Source organism: Nannospalax galili, unplaced genomic scaffold (assembly GCF_000622305.1).
Source record: "Nannospalax galili isolate Female #2095 unplaced genomic scaffold, S.galili_v1.0 scaffold305, whole genome shotgun sequence".
NCBI classification, from domain to species: Eukaryota; Metazoa; Chordata; class Mammalia; order Rodentia; family Spalacidae; genus Nannospalax; species Nannospalax galili.
In genome coordinates this window covers 4,764,166-4,784,497 of record NW_008356258.1, presented here as the reverse complement: position 1 = coordinate 4,784,497, position 20,332 = coordinate 4,764,166, and positions in this window count along the sequence as shown.

Here is a 20,332-nt window from a genome sequence, read left to right as displayed (position 1 = left end):
GCTGTAAAGTATTCCTTGAGAAATGTTTATAATTCTATGAGAATGTAAATGGTTTCACAGTAATTGTTTTCCAGTTAGAATATTCTAAATTAATTGCAGCGCAGTCTCTTTAATTTCTTGTTCATTAATTTTTAACTACTTCATAAAAGAATAAGAATAAAAAAAATATGATTTATTTTAGAAAAAGTTACCTGGACTGCTGAAAAGAATGTATATTCCACAGCTGTTGGATGAAATATGCTATAAACATTTATTAAATCTACTTATTCTATGTTGTAATTAAAAAAAAAAAGTTAAAACCTCATTCAATTTTATGTCTTATAAGGGTTATACCGAGTTCAATATTGTATAACTGAATTAATTTAACAGTGAACCTCAAAATTTACAGCTAATTTTGAAAGAGAAGCATCTTTGCTCTGGAAATTGTTATTGAATATGTTAATGCTGTAATGAAATGTTTCTAATCATGTGGTTATTAAATAATTTTAAAAAAATTAGCTTAAAAAATATTATACATATTTTCTTTTGGGGAGTCTCTTGGATTGCTCTACCCAGCCACTTGAAGGGAGGTCTCTCCTGTCTGGCACCGTGCTCCTTGCCTTACAGCTCCCAGGTACACACATGCACCAATGTTCAGATATCATACACGCATTTCTCAGGGGATTCCCAATCCAACACATTTCCCTCTGACTCCCCTAGTCCACCATGCTCTGGTTATCTCTCCTCTCTCTCCTTCTACACCGTCCAACTTCCCTCCTCCCTCCCCAGTCCAAGTGCCTCCATTACTCCCACCTTCTCCCTCTCCTTAGTTCCCTCCTCCCCCACCACCATGGTCCCCAGCATGCCTCTCCCATATCCCCTCCCAGTTGAACACAGCCAGTTTCCCCACCTTGCCCCTAGTAAGATCTGTTCCCCCTAGGATAGTAATCCCCCTCTTTTTGGGTTCTTTCTTTCCCTTTACCTCTGTGTTTCTTTTCCATTTTCCTGATTCCTGCTGTTACATCAGGATATATACTCACATATAAGGGATCAGTGCTATGATCTGCAAATGAGGGAGAACATACATTGCTTGCTTTTCTGAGTTTGTGTTACTTTATTTAGTATAACAGTCTATTTCCATCCATTTACCTGCAAATTTCATAATCTTATCCTTTCTTACTGCCGAGTAGATCTCCATTGAGTAGATGTACCACACTTTCCTTATCCATACCTTAGCTGAGGAACATTTAGGTTGTTTCCATTTCTTAGCTATTGTGAAAAGAATAGCAAAAAATCATGGATGGATGTACAGTATCTCTACAGTAGGATGAGTTCTTGGGGTATAAGCCAAGGAGTGGTATAACCAGATCATACAGTAGATTCATTTTTAGTTTTTTGAGAGTTCCCCATGCTGCTTTCCGTAGTGGTTACATGAGTTTGCATTCCCACCAGCAGTGAGTGAGTGTTCCCCTTTCCCCACATCTTCTCCAGCATTTAGAGTCTTTCGTTCTCTTGATCTTGACAGTTTGATTGGGGTAAAATGGGATCTTAAAGTGGTTTTGATCTACATTTCTCTAATTATTAAGGATGTTGAGCACATTTTGAGGTGCTTCTTAGCCATTTTTCTTTCTTCAATTGAGAGCTCTCTGTTCAGGTCTATAGCCCATCTTTTTATTGGGTCATTTATTTTCTTATTTGCCTTATGAGTTCTTCTGGTGAATCATTGAGCCGAAGGGTGCTTTGGGGAATCACCCCGACCAGAGTTTCCTATTGCTACTTTAATGAATTATCACAAACTTAGTAGCATTAAACAAAACATTCTTTTATACTTTTCAAGGTCAGAAGTCAAACATCTTCCAGTGGGCTGTGTGTGGTGGCCCACACCTTTAATCCCAGCAGAGGGAAAGGCAGGTGGATCTGTATGAGATTGAGGCCAGCCTGGTGCACATGGCAAGTTCCAGGCCAGCTGGTGCTACAAGGAGACCCTGAATTGAATAAATATCAAAACAGCAACAAAAAATAAAAGAAATAAGTCCAGCGGATCTGCATTTTCCTTGGAAGTTCAAGGAAAAAGCTGTTTCATTACCTTTTCAAGCTTCTAGAGGATGTTTGCATTCCTCGGCTTGTACATCTTTACTAGATGCTGTGTAATTTCTTCCTTCCCTCTCCCTCTGATACATTGGAGCCCTGAACATCTACCATCCAGGCTTCTACTGGAATGACCCATTAGACTATGCTTACATTTAACTGTTTTTTAAGTTCCAATTTCCAAAGTCTTCCACATTGCTCAAAAGAACAACATAGTTTCTTCACAACAACAATTACTTTCCCTTGCTGTGATAAAACACCATGACCAAGGCAACTTGTAGAAGAAAGAGTTCATTTTGGTTTTCAGTTCCAAAGAGTAAGTGTCCTCCATAGTGGAGAGGCATAGCAATAAGCAACAAGCAGGCATTTCAGCTAGGGCAGGAACCTGAGAGCTCACACCTCCAAAGACTAACAGGAGATCACACTGCAAGCAGAGCAAGGCCATGAACTCTCAAAGCCCCTGCCCAGTGACCCACTTCCCCCATCAAGACTTCACCTCCTAAAGGAGGACCTCCCCAAACAGCACCACCAACTGAGGACCATATAACTAGTGTTCAAATACTTGGGCCTATGGAGGACATTTCTCATCCAAACCATCATCTCCAAATCCAGAACTACTACAGCATCTTTAAATCTCTCTCTCTCTCCCTCTCTCCCTCCCTCCCTCCCTTCCTCTTATAAAGACTCCTGTGATCACATTGGACCCATCCATACTGTCCACAACTCAGTGATCCATGACTTAATCACACTGCAAAGTCTCTATCACCATTCAATGTAATATATTCATAATTCAAAAAATGAAGGCATGGACTTACCTGCAAAGGGGGTAGGAGCATAATTCAGCCTATCACAACATCAATGGCCTCACACTACACAAGGCCAGAATTAAGTGGTTGTCCTTTCATCCCCTTCCTGGATGACTTTAAGACTTATCTCAGCTCTCTCCCATAAGTTCACTCAGATAATTGGAATCCCTGGAGATATCTTTCATATTCTGCCTCTGATATCTGCTCTTGGGAAGGGAAACACAGTGGAAAGGGTTCCTGTGTCTATGAACACTGGAGCTGGTGTCTTCTTAGAGAACCCTGACTCAGTATTACTCTTATGTCAAAAGTATATAGAATCAGCAGCATTTAAGACTGCTGTTCCCACACTGCAATCCTGAGGACCACCACTATCAAGATCATCCAGCAAGTCTGTTATATTAGGCATTCCTGGACACAGTCTCATTAGGTTTGAGGTTCTTTGGCTTAAGAGAAAAACAGCATTGGTTTTAAGAGGAAAAGCAAAACACCATTTTTGCCTCCTGGGATGATTATTTCCCTTTCACCTTCTTAAGCATGCTTAGAGATGATACCTATTTCCCAAAGCTTCAATTAAGACAAAATTCTAAATCTAGACATCATTATGCCAGATACTCCCAAACTACTATTATTTCTCTTGAAAACCCTTGTTCTTCAAAACACTCTTGAATGTGTGTTTGTAGTTCCAATAAACTGAATAAAAGAGATCTAAAATGTGCAACTGTGAGGCACTGGGAAGTGCACGGAATGCTGTCAATCCACTGCGTGCAATCACGGGTTGGTGCAATATACTTGGGGATGAGGACAGTCTTGTGTGAAGACAGAGTCAAAAGACAGTGATCCTAATTAATTACTGCTGGGCATATTTGAGAAGGCCAAAATACACAGTCTCCTAATTGCCCTGATTTGTCTGGTCATTTATCTATTTTGTAGCAAAAGAAACTTAGGAGCCATGGTACTGACACTCAAAGGCCTTGAGAATAATCAGTCTTTGGGGAAAGGGCTGATGAAGTTTGAGCCTTTTGAGGCTTGTCCCTTGTAACCCACTCAGAGCACAATTGATTGAACGTTTTGGGTCATTTAAACTGTGCAGCTGGGTCACCACATGCTTAATCCTGAAGAAATGAGAAGTTGGCCCCAAGTACATGTGGCCCACAGCCAAATTTTGAACTGCATAAGGTACAGCCATGATCTGATGCCCAAGTTAAAACACACAAACAAAAATTAGTGTAAGTTTCTTTGATTTTTTTTTCTGCTTTTCCAGGAAGGCAGCTTTTCTATAGGAAGCAAGCAGGATTTGCCATGGCCTCCAGTTCTACTTTTGTGAGTGACCTTCTCCTCACACAGTTTCTGTGAGGGAGCCCCACCTCCAAATTACCAGGCCACCCCGTTGGACAATTTGGCTGTGTTTAAAAAGCTTACAGAAGAAAATTGTGCTTGTCAGTGTATAAGCCTTTGCTACAGGGAAAGGCTTTGTGAATTGAAAGACTTGCCTTCAGAATTTTCAAAACGATGGCAAATTTAGCTAAATTGGGCAAAAGTGAATCAGGTTTCACAAATTTAGGAATGTTTATGTAAATCTTTAAAACATATGTTGCCACAGCTGTGTTTAGCATGAAATTACGATGAAAATAATCCTAATGAAAATGATAGTGTATTTATATAATGCCTGACATTCACGGGCACCAAACTTTCTACACCACTGATCTCATTGAGCCTGACTAAATCCCTTTGAGCTACAACATAAATATTACTTCCAATTTGTAGATGAAGAAACTGGGACATGGGTAAAGTGGTTTGAAACCAAGTAGGTTAGACTGTAACCAGCCTGACTCTTACCCCTGTAAACTGTACTCTGAGAAGTCTCTGCAAGGGGGATGGAGGACATGAGGATTCCTTCCTCCACACTCAGCAGTGTGGACTTCCCAGTCCTTACTATGGGAGAAGGTGGAACTGAAGAGCATCATGCCTCTGGTCTTCGTGCAATATTCTTTCTGAGAATTAACATAGGCAGATGCTATCTTCTCAAAGCACAGGAGAGAATGAGAGTTGAGAGGGTAGTAGAAAGCTTTCTCTTTTTGTTTTATTGATGTGAAATTCAAGACATAGGAAAAGACTAATTCAGAGCCCAACACAGCCAACATGAGTGAGTCCTGTATCCTCCCCTGCTCCTCTCCATCATCTGTCTCAGTCCAATTTCTCTTCTATTACAGAATAATACAGGCTGAGGAAATACTGATTAATAGAACATTGTCTGGGCCACTGTGTATCCTGGAGGGAACGCCAGTATCAAGGGTCCACAGTGCAGCAGGAGAGTAAGGCAGAAGGAGAGGGAGAGGGAAAGAAAGGAGAGAGAGAGAGAGAGAGAGAGAGAGAGAGAGAGAGAGAGATTAACATACAGTCCAATTCTTTGTTCCAGGGACATAAGAACCTGGAAATCACAGCAAGCACTCTCCAAACTCTGATCCCTGCTTATCACAACCAGTGAGTACCTTGTTGTGTGCAACCACACAGCAGAAAGAAAAGCCAGCACACAGAGAGGGCACAGAATAAAATCAGGAGACGTCATCATTATGACAGGAGCCCACTCCAGGGATAACTAGCCCATTCCTTCTATAAGCCCTTAATGTATTCTTGAGGGTGATGCTCTCATGTCCTCATCACTTCCTAATGGCCCCATATCTTAACAACCTTTTCTATAGCAACCAAATTTCAAGGTGAATTTTAGAGCAGACATTCAAACCATAGCAGTGACTGAACTTAAAAAAAAAAGTTGGAGAATAGAAAGAACTTCCCAGAATACCCTTTTGTAGGCTCTAACACTTCAGTGTGGCCTAGCAGGTATTGTGCTTTTCTGAATCTAGATTCTCTGTGTTTATACAAGTATTCACACATGTTGCAGTTCAGTTCCTAAAAGAGTCTCCATGGGCTTCTGTCAGTGAGCTATTGGTTTCTTTGTGTCACCTCCTCATCCTGTAGTTAATACATTTTCAAGGTCCCTTCGTGCTAATTCCCTTAGTGTCTAAGAGTCAAAGGACTGATGTAAGAAACTGCAGCCCTCCAGAACACTGGAGACTTTTACTAAATACTTTGACTCCACTGTCAGCCATACATCTTCAAATAGAAGAAAAAAAACTTTGCTTAATCTCTGCCCATTGGTGTTAGTGTTAAGTACGTACTTTCAATTAAGTTCAATTAAAAAACTTGTCTTCCTTCCATTCAGGGTAAAAAAGAAATCCAATCAGGAATTTTTGCCAAAATTTAAGTCTTCCCAGGAGAAGAGAGTCCCTAGAAATAGAGAAAAAACAAACCCTTACAAATGCCTGATAGTCTTTATCTTTATTTGAACTCTCAGAGTCCCACGATATATTTAATTTTAGTAACAATGTGTTGACCCATTGACGGAGTACAGGTCTGACTGCCAGTGGTTCTCAATGTGTATGATGGAAACAGTTTGGTGGGAGGGAGGGAATCTGGGCTCTTCTGCAGATGGCTCAGGGCTTTTCCCTCCTTGGTTATTTATTTAGCAGGGACATAAGGAAAGTCACTCAATCCTTCCAAATCTTGGTTTTTATCATATGGAAGATGTCCAAATCTACCTCAGTCTTCTAAATATAAAGTTTGCCAAAATCTGTAATTTCTTTCTTTTTTATTTATTTCTTATTAAATTTTTGTGCATTTCATACTAAACACCTTAATCATCTTTATATCCCTCTTCCCCATCTGAACTCCTTCCTTATCCCCAATCAGCTTGTATGTGGCCATCTTTACTTGAGGATCTATAAGACCTTCCCTTTACATGTTTGTGTTACTTGTATGTGAATCTCCTACTCTAATAACAATGTTATATTGGATTAGCTTTAGTGTGGTCAGAATCTAATCCAATATAACATTTTCCTTTTTTTTAAAAAAAAAGATGAAGAATAGGAGGTGAAGGAGGAGAAGCAAGAGGAAGAGGATGAAGAGGAGGAGAAGCAGGAAGAGGAGGAGGAGGAGGAGGAAGAGGAGGAGAAGCAGGAGGAGGAGGAGGAGCAGGAGGAGGAGGAGGAGGAGGAGCAGGAGGAGCAGGAAGAGGAGAACAAATGAAATTGGGAAGGAGTGGTGGTGAGTATAGGGGAGGAACTGGAGGGGAGGGAATGGGGGATGGGCTTGACCAAAACACATAAAATGCATATATGGAATTCTCAGTCAATAAAAATAAAACTGATACTAGCTAGGCTTGTGCCAACAGACCCAACTGTTGTACATTTTTAAAAGTTAATTATTTAAAAAATCACTCTATAGATCTATCTTCTTTGTGAAACAAGTCAAGTCATAAATATTTAGTGTCATAGGAAAAGCAACAGCAAGTAGTAATAGCTAGCTAAATATCTTCTAATTGAATGAAGTTCCAGAGAGAATTGTATATCTTCCCCCAGTCTCTAGCTGAACTGTGACTGGACTCCACTTTCTGCTATAACTGGGTGTCCTAGAATGGGTGAGTGTGAAGGTGGTGACCATGGGACACCAGTGTGCTGCCCTGTGCCACTCCTTGCTTGTCTTCCTGAAGGTTTCAACCCCTCCTTTACTTCTTATAAACCCAAGGATTACCACCTACCCTGTGGATGAATCTACTGAGCTTCATAGATTTGCAAACCAGGCCCCACCTCATGCTGGCCATTCAATAAAGTAGTGAGTTTTACTCTTTGGGGGCCTTACAATCACTGCTTTTGTTTGAAACTTAAAGATCCCAAAGATGAGATGCTGAGAAGTAGACTGGGACTGGGCAGAAGTCAGTGAGGCACTTGATCTCAGTATCAAATTTAAGGTAATATCCCCAAACTCAAACATCAAAATGAATGCATTCAAATACTTCTGTTTTTAAAATCAAAATTAGTGGAGAAAAACCTATGATTAAAAAAAAAAACAAAAACTGGGGCTTGGAGAGATGGCTTAACAGTTAAGAGCACTAGCTGCTCTTGTAGAGGACCCAGGTTTGATTCCCAGCACCTACTTGGCAGCTAATAATCATCTGTAACTCCAGTTCCAGGGGATCTGACACCCTCTTCTGACCTCTGTGGGCACTGCATGACATGGGTACACTCACATACATGCAGGCAATACACTCATACACATAAAATAAAAATAATAAAAGAAAATAAAAACAAGTGAAAGCTTGTGTTATTATAGATGATGCACACTTTTTCCATCCCTGTTCCTGGTACAGAGTTCTTAGGACCCTTGTGATCCCCTGAGTGATAGGCGCACCTTTTGTTATTTAAAATGAACTCAGTTTAATCATATTTGAGTTTATCCTGTTAACTGAGTTTCTAAATACTTTGAGGATTGGGGAGATAGTTAGCAAAAGAACCAGCTATGTGATTACAGTCAAAACTCTGAGTCTTAGTCCCAGACATCTAGAGAAGAGGGAGATCGCCAGAATGAATTTAATCACCAGTGATCAGTGACTTAATGAAGCATGCCTGTATTGTGAAATGTTCGTAAAACCTTCTAAATGTTGCATTCCGAAAGCTTCAGGTTAGTGAAGGACTGGAAGCTTGCACCCCGCCCCATCACAGCATTTTGCCCTTTACATCTCTTCTATTTGACTCTTCTATAAAAGAAACAAAGAACAGTAAGTAAGATGCTCTCTAAGTCCTGTAGTTCATTCTGGTGAACTAGGGAACCTGAAAAGGAAGTCCTGAGAGTCCCTGAATCAGCAACTGGTAGACAGAGTTGAGTATCCAGGACCTCCCTTTTGTAGCTGGCTTCTGAACTGAGAGATTTGTGGGTCTCAGCTCTGCATCTTTGGGGTCTTCACTGACTCCAGCAGTTAGTGTCACAACTGAATTACACAGTTGGACACTCGTTGGTGTTGGAGGATTGAGAGAAAACTATACATATTTGGTATCAGAGGATAAAACACACACTGGATGTCAGAAGTGATGAAAGGAAACATCCTTTGGCAGGACCAGCAGCTGAGCTTAGGTCCTGCTGCAGCCTGGGAAAAAAGATGGTAATGCCAATCATACATCTTATCTTCATTAAAAATTTGTGCATTTTATCAGGAACTTGGAGCATTCATTTTTACTTTTCAAACATATTGCGTTAAATTATCTCTCAATTATCAAGTTTCTTGGCTGAAGAAACGAATGAATGAATAAATGAAATATGCTTAAGGTGACCATCAAGTCCATAGCTGATGCAAAGATTTGGTTGGGAATTTCTTACCGAGAGAACAGCCATGGAGAATGAACTGCTCCAGACTCAAGCAAACGTCATCTTCCAAGATCCCCAGGAGTAGGCTTTGCTGATCTGCAGACTGTCCCTGCCTTCTCTGAATTCAGAACAAGGGAATTCAAATTCTCACCAACAATAGCACTAAAATGGAAAGGACTGAACCCAGGAAAGGTCAGGGACCTGTTGCTGAGTGGGTCCTGGATCCTAGAACCCCTACAGTGAAGTGCAGCCACCTAAAAGCAGCAGGGTTTGGAGTGGGAGGTAAAGCTGGGTCCAGAGACTGTAGACAAGCTGGTACCGGGTTCCTGCAAGGAAGAGCAGACACCAGGCACCAATAGTTGGTGGTTTAAGTGCTGGTCATGTTTAATTGCTTGTTAGATCCAGAAACAAATCAGCTTAGAAAAATAAATAATTCATATTCTATCACATGTTACATGTTTACACGGCTTGAGCATCAACCTTTAGCCAAAAACAAATTTAAAGATATATTTCTTCATGAAGCTTCATATAACACCTACACAGCCTTAGACTTTTGGAAATCATATACAACCTTGAAATCTCTTGGCAGCAACATTTGGAAACTATAGATTTTCCTAACACCCAGAGCACCATGCTTCAATGTGTTAGTTCAACTTTGTTGTGTGAAACCACTGTCTTGGGGAAGTTTCGAGCAATGAGTGACAGAGATGTAACTCTAGAAGCCAAAACCTGAGGCTCTACAAAAAGGATCATATTTTCTACCTAAAACCATTTTTTCTTCCCAGCTAAGAAATTCGAATTATGCCACTTGAGTTTTTCATACCCAGTGCAAGACAAGGTCCTCTGAAAGAGTTCACCTAGTCTTTACAGCCACATTGGACACTCATGGAACTTTAGGAGTATTGCAATACACTGGGACCAGCTAGAGGACCCAGTGGGTAAGGGTGCTTGCCACCAAGCCTGACAACCTCAGCTCAATCCCTGGAACCCACATGGAAGAAGAGAACTGATTCCCAAGGGTGGTCTTCCCACCGCCACATGTATGCTGCATGTGCATGCACAGAGAGAGAGACAGAGAGAGAGAGAGACAGAGAGAGAGAGAAATATAAAACTTTTGTTGAAAGAAGTATTACAAAACAGCAATACACTGAAGTTTATGACAGTTAGTGACAACTTGATAAAATTCCACATTTTTCTAAACTAGCCTTGTGTGATTTTTTTAAATCTCTTGGTCCCTCCAAGTTATATTTTCTCTTACCTCTTTTTAGATCGTGTTGATGCTGCTGTTTGTGTACTTTGCTTGGTTTTGCTTTAGGTTTGGGGAGTTTGCTGGTTAGTTGTCAACTTGACAAAAGGTAGAGATGCTGGGAAGAAGGAGCCTAAGTTGAGGAATTTCCTCCATCAGACTGGCCTGTGGGTATGTCTGTGGGGCATCTGCTTGATTATTAAATGATGTAGGAGAGCTCAGCTAGCTGTGGGCAATGCCATTCCTGGGCGGATCGGCGGGCTGCATAAGGAAAGTAGCTAAGGACGCCAGGGGGAGCAAGTCAGTAAAAAGCCTTCCTCCATGGGCTCTGCTTCAGTTCCTGCCTCCAGGTGCCTACTTTGAGCGCTCCACTGGTTTCCCTCAATGACAGACTAAACTATAAAATGAAATCAATCCTTTCCTCATCAAGTTGCTTTCGGTTGTGTTGTTTACTATAGCAACAGAGAGCAAAGTAGGACAGGGGTGGACTGGAAAAAATATTCAGCAGAAGCTTAACTCAAAATTGTACAGGTTTGAAAGCTTATATCTCAGTCTCTTCACTGTAAAGGCAGAGAAATGAGGCCTACAGTGTCACTGACTGATTGCTGTCTGAGCACAAAATGGGACTCTGCTTCCAGCCACAACTCTCACCATTAATGTCACAACTGTCTAGGGGCCAAGTCGGGTATGCACGGCCTTTCCAGAATGAAACAGAACTGCTAAGTGTTAAAGCCCCTTCCTAGTGCAGTGTGAGAACCCAGTGGCTTCCGTGGTCCTATTAGCAAAAGACCCTCTCTTTAACCCACTGCCATCCCTGCAGGCAGATGTCAACCATCACTGCTGCTCTGCATGTCTTCGGAGACCACCTCCACAGGTCTGCTCTCTGGACCAAAGTGTATCCCTTGGAGACCATTTATATCCTTTAACTGTGCTTCAGCTGCAAAACACTACCCACAGGAACCACACCCGTGCTGGCCCATTCTCAGTCTCCAGAAGATATCTCTCTCCTGCCCCTCCTGAGCAGCAGCTTTCTTCAGCCCAGAACATAGGCCGCCATCTTGCTGTGTCTGGGTCAAGGGGCCAAGAATGGAAAAGCTGTTCACTTCTTTCCTGCAGATTGTATAAAGCAAGCCCAGGAACACTGATCTCAGAAAAAAGAGAAGCACCTAGTTTGGATATGCTATGTCCCCACAAAAGGCTCAGGTGTTGAAGACTTGGTCCCCAGCTGGTGGAGCTGTTAAGAGGTGATCTAATCATGAAAATGCTAACTTTATTAGCACTTGATGCGTTCACATTGGATGGGCTCTTAGGAGGTGGGTACCCTGCTTGGAGAAATTAGGCCATTGGAGTGGTGCCTCAGGAAGGGTGCACTTGTCCCAGACCCCTTACCATCTTCTCTGTCTCCTGCCTGCCATGAGGTGAGCCACTTTTCCCCTTCCCATCATGATAGTCTTCCTCACTACACATGGACACAGAAGTAACAGAGCCAAGTGACCTTAGACTGGATTCATAAACCAAGATAAATCTTTCTTTCTTCTTATTTTCTCAAGTACTTTGGCACAGTGATGATGAAAAGTAACTAACATATACTGTCTTGGTCTGTTTTCTGCTTCTATAATTGCATGCCAGAGACAGCATGATTTATAAAGATGAGCATTTACTTAGTTCACAGTTCTGATATTGGGAAAGTCTGAGAGCACAGAGCCAGTATCTGCTCATGAAGGCTTTTTTATTCATGACACATCAAAGAGACAGAGCAAGTGTGCTAGCTGCAGTGTCCTCCACATCTTATAAAGCCACTAATGGTGTCATGGGGTCCCACCCTCATGACCTCAGCTAATCCCAATGAACTCCTACAGGCCTCATCTCTAAATATTACCATATGAATGCAAGGTTTAATTTCCAGTTCCTGAACCTGGGGGGAACACATTCAACCACAGCACTATCTTAGACTTTGAGTTCTTGAATTTCTCATATCCTCTGTCTATGAAGATCTCCCTGTCTATGTGGAAGTCACCAGTAGCTTCCACAGCCCCCTCTCCTACCCACACTCCCTCCAACCCCCAGGTCTTATACCTGTCAGGAGACTTCTACAGCTCTAGGTACAAGAGGAACCACAGGAAGAATAAACATGTTAGCATCTATTTAAGACATCCAGTTATATCTGAGCAAAATGTTTATGGGGAAACAGATTCTTGTGTGCTAAAGGGACCTGAAAGCTGTATATAAGACAATGATATTGTTTCATATTAAATAATATTTTAAAGGTATATATTCAGGGACTGGAGAGATGGCTCAGTGGTTTGGAGCACTGACTGCTTGTGCAGAGGACCCAGACTCAGTTCTCAGCACCTACACATGGCAGCTAACATCCATCCATATACTTCCAGTTCCAGGAGATCCAATGCCTCCTTCTGGGCTCTACAGGCATTGCACACACATGGTTCAGGTGTCTGCAAGCTTCCGTCCCTTGGGGGTTCCACCTCAGGAAGACTCTGTGTCCTTGCTTTCAAGCCATGGGAAACTCTGCACTCACTCATTGCCAGTCCCTCCTGAGGCCTTGCTGCTGCATCTACTTCTACCCTCACACCTCCTTCATTGATACTCTTGCCTCTTTTCTTTCATGATGACACTTGAAATTATATAAGACGCACTCTTATAGTTCAAGATAGTCCTTCAGCTCAAGATCCTTAACTACATCCAGAAAGTCCCTTTTGCCATAAAAAGTAACAAATCTACACGTTCTGGAGATTGAGATACAGTCATCTCTGGGTCTTCTATTTGGCCTAATATACCCTTGGCTTTGACTTTGTACTCACTCCTCTGCCACACTGGCCTCTGGTTCCCCAAGCACCATGCTGGGCATTAGAGCCATTGTCCTGGCTCCTCCTCTGCAGACCTTCCCCAGTATACTGTGGATCCCATTCCTGCTCCAGCTCTGTCCTTCACTCAGTGAGCACCTTGCTGACCACTTTATTGAACTGTTCAGTTTCCTTCCCAAGCTCCATCCACTTACTCTCTCTTATCCTAAATTATTTTTCTCTGCAGTAATTATTATCATGTACTATACTCATTTCCTCCATTTTTATATTTTATTCTTGAGAATTTCAGACCTGTATAAAAGAAAACATGATATTTACTCCCAATTTTCCCCTCCAACTTCTGCCAAGTACCGCCCCCCCAACATGCCCCTCTCCCAACATCATGTCCTTTCTTTTGATAACCCACTAAGTCCAGTTAGTGCTGCCTATATGTGTATGGGTGTGGAGCCACCCACTGGAGTATGGGAAACTATCAGTGGCCACACTTCTAAAAGAATGATTTTCACTCCCCCCCACCAAAGCTATCAACTGTCATTAGTAAGGAGTGAGGCCTAGAAAGCACCTCCCACATCTATGACAGAATTTTGGCTGAACTGATCTTGTGTAAGTCTTGTGCAAGTGATCCTAGCTGGTGTGAGTTCATGAGTGCAATGGCCATATCAGGTCCAGAAGACAGCATTTCCGGCACGCCTCCCCATCCTTACCTCCTTTCTGCCCCTTCTTCCATGATGTTCCCTGAGCCTTAGTGGTGGGGCTCAGGTGGGGAGAGGGTTGAGTTGAGGAAGGTGTTCCACTTAAGGCTCAGCACTCAGTCTCTTATTCTCAGACCTTTTGTCAGTTAGGCATCACAACATTGACTGGAGCTCACTGCACTGCAGAAAGAAGCTTCTCCTGAGAATATACCCAAAGGACTTGATATCCTGTTATAGAGACACTTGCATATCTAGGGTTCATACACCCTATTCACAACAGTTAGTGTGCTGGATAGCTTTAGTTGTCAACCAGATACATCTGGATAGAGGAAGCCTCAACTGGGGAATTTCCTTCATTGGACTGGCCTGTGGCCATGTCTGTGAGGCATCTTCTTGATTACTGAGTGATGCAGGAGGGCCCAGCCCACTGTTGGTGGTGCCATCCCTGGTCAGGTGGGCCTGTGTTGTATAAGAAAGCAGGTTGAGCAGGGGCCAGGGGAGCAAGCCAGTAAGCAGAATTCCTCCATGGCCTGTGCTCCAGCTCCTGCCTCCAGGTTCCTGCCCTGAGTTCCTACCTTGGGCTCCCACATGTATTGTGACCCAGGAGATGCAAGCCAAATAAACCCTTTCCTCCCCAAGTTGGTATTGGTCAGAGTGTTTTGTCACAGCAATGAAGAAACAAACTAGGGCAGCCAGGAAAGGGAATCAACCTAGATGTCTATCAGCAGGTGAATGGGTAAGAAAAAATTGTGGTACAAATACACAATGGAATATTACTCAGTTGTAAAGAAAAATGTAATCATGAAATTTTCAGGTAACTGGGTGGGACTGGAAACCAGTGTGCTGACTGAGGTAACCCAGGCCCATAAAGACAAACATTGAATGTTTTCTTTCATACATGGCTCCTAGTTTCCAACCTTTTGTCTTGTATGTTTAACTTGGAACACAAATAGAAGCCAGGTATCTAGAAAGGGTCCTTTGTGAGGAACATTAATGGAGGGGTCACAGATTACAAACAAAACAAGTAAAGCATCAGAACACTGAGGGTGGAAGGCTTAAGCAGGGAGGTGTGTGGGAAGGAGGAAATGGGGAAGGGAGAGGCTACTCTAAAGGGTACCCTAAATGGAAAACCTACTATCTCAAAACCCAATTAAAATTATGGTTGGAAGGATCTCACAATATATGTGATATGAAAGAGAGGGAAATGCTGGGGGATGAAAGAGTAAGTGGGGTCTGAGGAAAAGAAGGAGCAGAGGGTGGGTTAACCAAAACCAAGGGTGCATGAAAATGTTGTATGGAAAGCCCCTGGTTACCAAGCTAATTTTAAAACAAAACTTGAAAAACGAGAGTTGGAATGGAATTACCCTGCATGGGTAGACAATGTTCCTCCCAGAAGACTTGGCTTGTTTAATGAAAATTACAGTATGATGCACGGAATACCTCCCTAGAAGTCACTGGTCAGGGCGTCTATTGCCATTGCCGTTGGTTATCCATCCACCATAATGTAAGACCTTATTGCTGAAGACGCCATGCTTTGACTACAGAACATAGAGAAATCAGTCTCAGACTGACCAGGAAACTTCCTCCCATGTAGGCTGCTGGGGTGAGAAGGCATCAGTAGTCTAACCCAGCACTGGAATATGCCGCAATATCAACCTATTAGGCAAGATGTACCCACTGGTGCAATAGCAGCACAGCTATTGTGAAGTAACTAACCAAATTCTGATTGGATTTGAGGTCTGTTTCAGAAGAGGAAACTCCATGGTTGGTACTGTATACCTGGCCAAAAGTCTGTGGCTAGGAAGGTCATAGGCCCTAGGGTAGAATTGCTAACATATTGTCAAATTGTCCTCTAAATATTTGTGCTTTTACTCATAGACCTGGACAGCTCTCAATCTTAGACATTTGCTATGGATTTTTAATGATCTATTTTCTCTTTCTTGAATGTGGCCTCCATAGGAAAGATAAAGATTTCTCGTTCTTTTCTTCCTTTCTCTCTTTTGCTTGTTTTCTTTCTTTTCTGCCTTTCTCTTTCCTTTATTTTTCCTCTCTCTCTCTCTCTCTCTCTCTCTCTCTCTCTCTCTCTCTCTCCCCTTCCTCCCTCTCTCCATGAAGCTATTATAATTACTAAAGTGGTAGCTTACAGGCTTAGTAGTATTCCTTGGTCCCTTGATTTAATTCCTAGCACTTCAATCAATTAATCAATGCTGATGAAATGGGTACAATGGGTCATTTAAAATCAGTGTCTGGAGGTTTTACATCTGAAGCTGGCTAGATTCCTGGTAAAACACTTGCTCTGACTCAAGAAGCGGGGAGAAGGTCTGGCTACACAGTGACTTATGGGAACCCACGGAGGAAGAAGGCTGGATACCCACTATCTAGCGCACATATTCTCAGTTAATACTCAATTTTGCCATATGTTCTCACTTTTACTCACACCAGAAATCTCAAATCTTTGGTTAAGATGGGGAAAGGCAATCTTCTGGAAGAGTGTAATGGAAGAAGGCAGCCAGAAGTTGACCCTCCATACTTTAGAGGTTTCCCATCATCAGTTTTAGAACTTGTAGAGTGCTACAAGTTCCTAAAGTTGTGAAGGGCTCTGCAGAAAAGGATTTGTGGGCACCAGGTTTCCCCAGAGTCTGCTATGGTTCACTTTTCTTTTAGCCTCAACCAGTCATTCCAGTGCTTTCCAGAATCCTCAGCTGCTCTTGTCTGATCACTGCCCTGGCCTTCCTTGTGGGCCTGTGCGTTAATAAATCCTTGCACTGATTTCTTACACATGCTTCAAGAGGGGGTGAAGTAGATTGTGACTGGATATCATCTCTACTGGATATGCCCAGGTTTCCTATCTTTTTGAGAATCAATATGTTGATCTATTTTGTGTTTTCTGCATGTTTATTGAATTATAGAAGAAATTCTATATTATATATTCTAATATATAAATAATATATTCTATATTATTTTATAGAAGAAATTCAAATTATGTTCCAATTATGACTGGACATATTTCCACTTAGAAATAGCACCTCACAACTGAACATTACTTTAAGTTTTATGGCACAGCTTTGAATTAATCTAATGCAATCCTGTGTGGTAGACAAAACTCTGTGACTCCGGAGAATGAAATCCCACAGGCCTGAGATCTGCACATCCAATCCATGGTGGGCCTGGTTCTCAAACACATCTTCTGGCTTCTGACTATATTCCATGTGGATGCGTTCTCTCTCTGTCATTTCTACTTTCTTTTTTACAAAGACAACAAATTAAGAAAATGTGTTTCTTTTCATAAATGTGACACAGTACAGAAAGCTTGCTGAAAAAAAGAATCACATTCCTGAATGTTGATCCTGGACGGCTCCCCATTCTGGTCCTATGCAAGGAAGATGCTTTGTTAGTGTCGGCCCAGCCACATCTGTCAGGGTTTGAAGGGTTAGAATGTGTTGTTGGTGCTGCCCACCCCACACAGGGCCTACTGATGACTTGGATTAAGCTGAAAGTCTACCCCTCCATCTCTGTGGTTCTCCCTCCGCCTCAGAGATTTCTGAAATCTCAGAGAAGGCATCTGTCTCTCTCTCTGGTCCCCATGATGTTCTCACATCTTTGCTCCCTTAAGGAGATCTGTACATCTGTTTCTCATGACTGTGAACTATGAGAAGTTGTCAGGGCCTTTCAATCAATATAACGGCCTATAAAAGCTTGCTATATTTTCAGTTTTACAAAATATTTCTATAATTCAAAAATTATGGAAATGGATAATGTTTCTGTTTCTTTGGGAATATATTTAACAGCTGTGTGTGCACCAGATGCAAATGAATATATAGAAATAAATTGTGCATTTTATAGACTACACTTCATATTAACTTCCTCCCCCTTCAGATACCTCGGGTCCTGCTCCTACCAAAATGCCAAAGAAACTGGAGTATCAGGTGACAGTTTGTTTCTTAGTTCCATCCATACAAGCTGTGCATGACAGGACAGCACAACTCCTTCCTGAACCAGGGTTCAACTCACTTAAGGTAAGTCTGATATTAGGAATAGTGTGAAATTGCTTATTACTAAATCTATCTAACCCTGGTTTCAGCAGTTTTAAATGGAGATATATACCCAACGATGTTTATTCAGAATTAAATGTGGGCATTTGTGATACTTTGGACTGCCAACCACTGAATCAGAAGCTGAAAAGGCCAGGCTTTGCTCTTCTGATGCCCAGTAACTATAGACACAAGATTTGAATACATTCCAACTGGTTATCCAGCCCAAGACTTTACCCAAAGCATGTGACCCAATAGGCAAAGACAATTTCAGAGTCCCATGTGACAGAGCAGTGACCTCCAACATCCTCCTGGCTTCAGGGTGGCAGCTGATGTCCACCAGAAGTGGCTACAGCCCCTGACCATACCTGACATGCATAAAACACCCACAATATAGTTGTCTTCATTTTTGAAACAGTTCTGCGAGGCGGCAAGTTTTTTTTTTTCCTTTTCATTTTCTAGATGAGGATGCTAAGGCTCAGAGGAGACTTGGTAACTTCCCCAGGGTCATTTGACCTACATAGAGTGGCGAGACTGGGGTATAACTCAGTGGTACAGCATGTGTCTATTGTCCATGGGAGTTCTGGAAACTATCCTTGGCCACCTAGTGAGATCTTGAGAGAGAGAGAGAGAGAGAGAGAGAGAGGAAAGAAAGAAAGAAAGAAAGAAAGAAAGAAAGGAAAGAAAAGAAAGAAAGGAGAGAGAGGAGGGAAGAAGAGAAGAGAGAAAAAGAGAAAAAGAGCAAAAGAAAGGAAAGAAAGGAAGGGATGGAGGGAGGGAGGGAGGGAGGGGAGAAAGAAAGAGAAAACAAGAAAGGAAAGAGAGAAAGAAGAAAAAGAGAGAGGGAAGGAGGGAGAGAACAAAGTAAGGGGAGACAGGGAGGGAGGGGAGAAGGGGAAGAAAGGCAGGTGAATCTTCAAAGACTTACTCTTTTTCCATAGAGACATATCGAGGCACCCTAAAAGTTTCCTTGTCAATAAACATTGTTAATTTAAAAAATTTTTGGTGATAGACTATCAAGCTCTGTCCAACTTCCTCAACTAGCAAAAGAAGTTTCAGTGAATTTCAAAATTATTCTGGCCGTTTCTTCCTTGTCAGGGTCCCTTTAATCCTTAAAGTCAGCTGATCCTAACTAACAGGGCAGATTATTTGGGATAATGAGAACAGGAGTGAGCCACACTCTAGACAGACACCTTTAATCCCTTTAACAAAATATTGCATTTTGTCAAACTTGGGTGAATTTTTCTCTGGTGCCTATGAGCCCACAGTCACTTTGGCTTTTGATGCCTGTGAGTGTGTAGACCCTTGTCATTCTCTTAGCCTTTTTATTTTTTTGAGGAATTTGATGTATGAACATTATCTCTATTACTTCCATCCCTCCCAGCCCTCTGCCAGCTCCTCCCACATCCCCCCTCCCTCTCAAGTTCTTGTCCTCTTCCTTTTCTATCAGATTTTTTTGACAGGGTCTCCCTAGTCACAGCCCACCTCAAAGTCATGATGTGAACAGGGGTGGCCTTGATCCTGCAGAGATCCACCTGCCTCTGCCTCTGGAGAGCTGAGATTAAAGGCACACGCTACCATGCCTGGCATTCTTGTCCTCTTCTTTATTATTGCTACATATACATTCACACACAAATGCACTGAGTCCATTTAGTGGTGCTCCAGGGTCCTTTCTTTTCATTAAATGGCATTGTTTCAGGCCTGGGAACTTGTCAGCTTCTAGAGGGAAGAGCCACAATTTCAGACCCTTAAATTGAAAACAGGGAGAAAACGTTCTCTTCCATCCATCAGGAAGAACGCTGTCTCTCTGAAACTTGCTTTCTTGTACTTCATCTCTGCTCTTTGTCTGAATAGACTTGACAGAAAAATTATTTGGATGTGTCATGTGCTTGTCATCTCAAGCCAACAAACCGATGGTTTAATGCACAATGACAGGCAGTCCAGGAATGTCATACATGAGACCTACCTCACGCCACAGTTTCAGGACTCCACAAGTCCTCTCGCCCGGGAATTTTAAGTAACACTTTGGCACTGCCCTCGTTTCCTGGCCGTTGGTTTCTTGGTGAAGACACAGTTGTGGAAGAGAAAAGGTAGCAGGAAATACTCTGTGGTCTCATGTCTCCAAAGATGAAGCGCTTCCCACCAAACAAGGAGGAACTTTTTCCATCTTCTCCAATACAAACAAATATCTTTGTTTCTCTGTCTCTGTCTCTCTCCCCTGCCTCTTGCTGTCTCCATCTCTCCACAAAAATTCTCAGAAGAGTTCCAAACATTCACCACTTGAAAGCAATATTGAGAATCGACTTAGTCTACTTTTAACATTAGTTGTTGGCCAAGTGAACTCGCCCAATATTGAATGTAAATATTCTTTAATGATTGGGCTTGAGATTTAAAACATTATTTTATCTACTTATTTTTATACATGTAAATGTTTGAGTTTTTTGCTAGCATGTAAGTGCAGCTGTGCATGCAA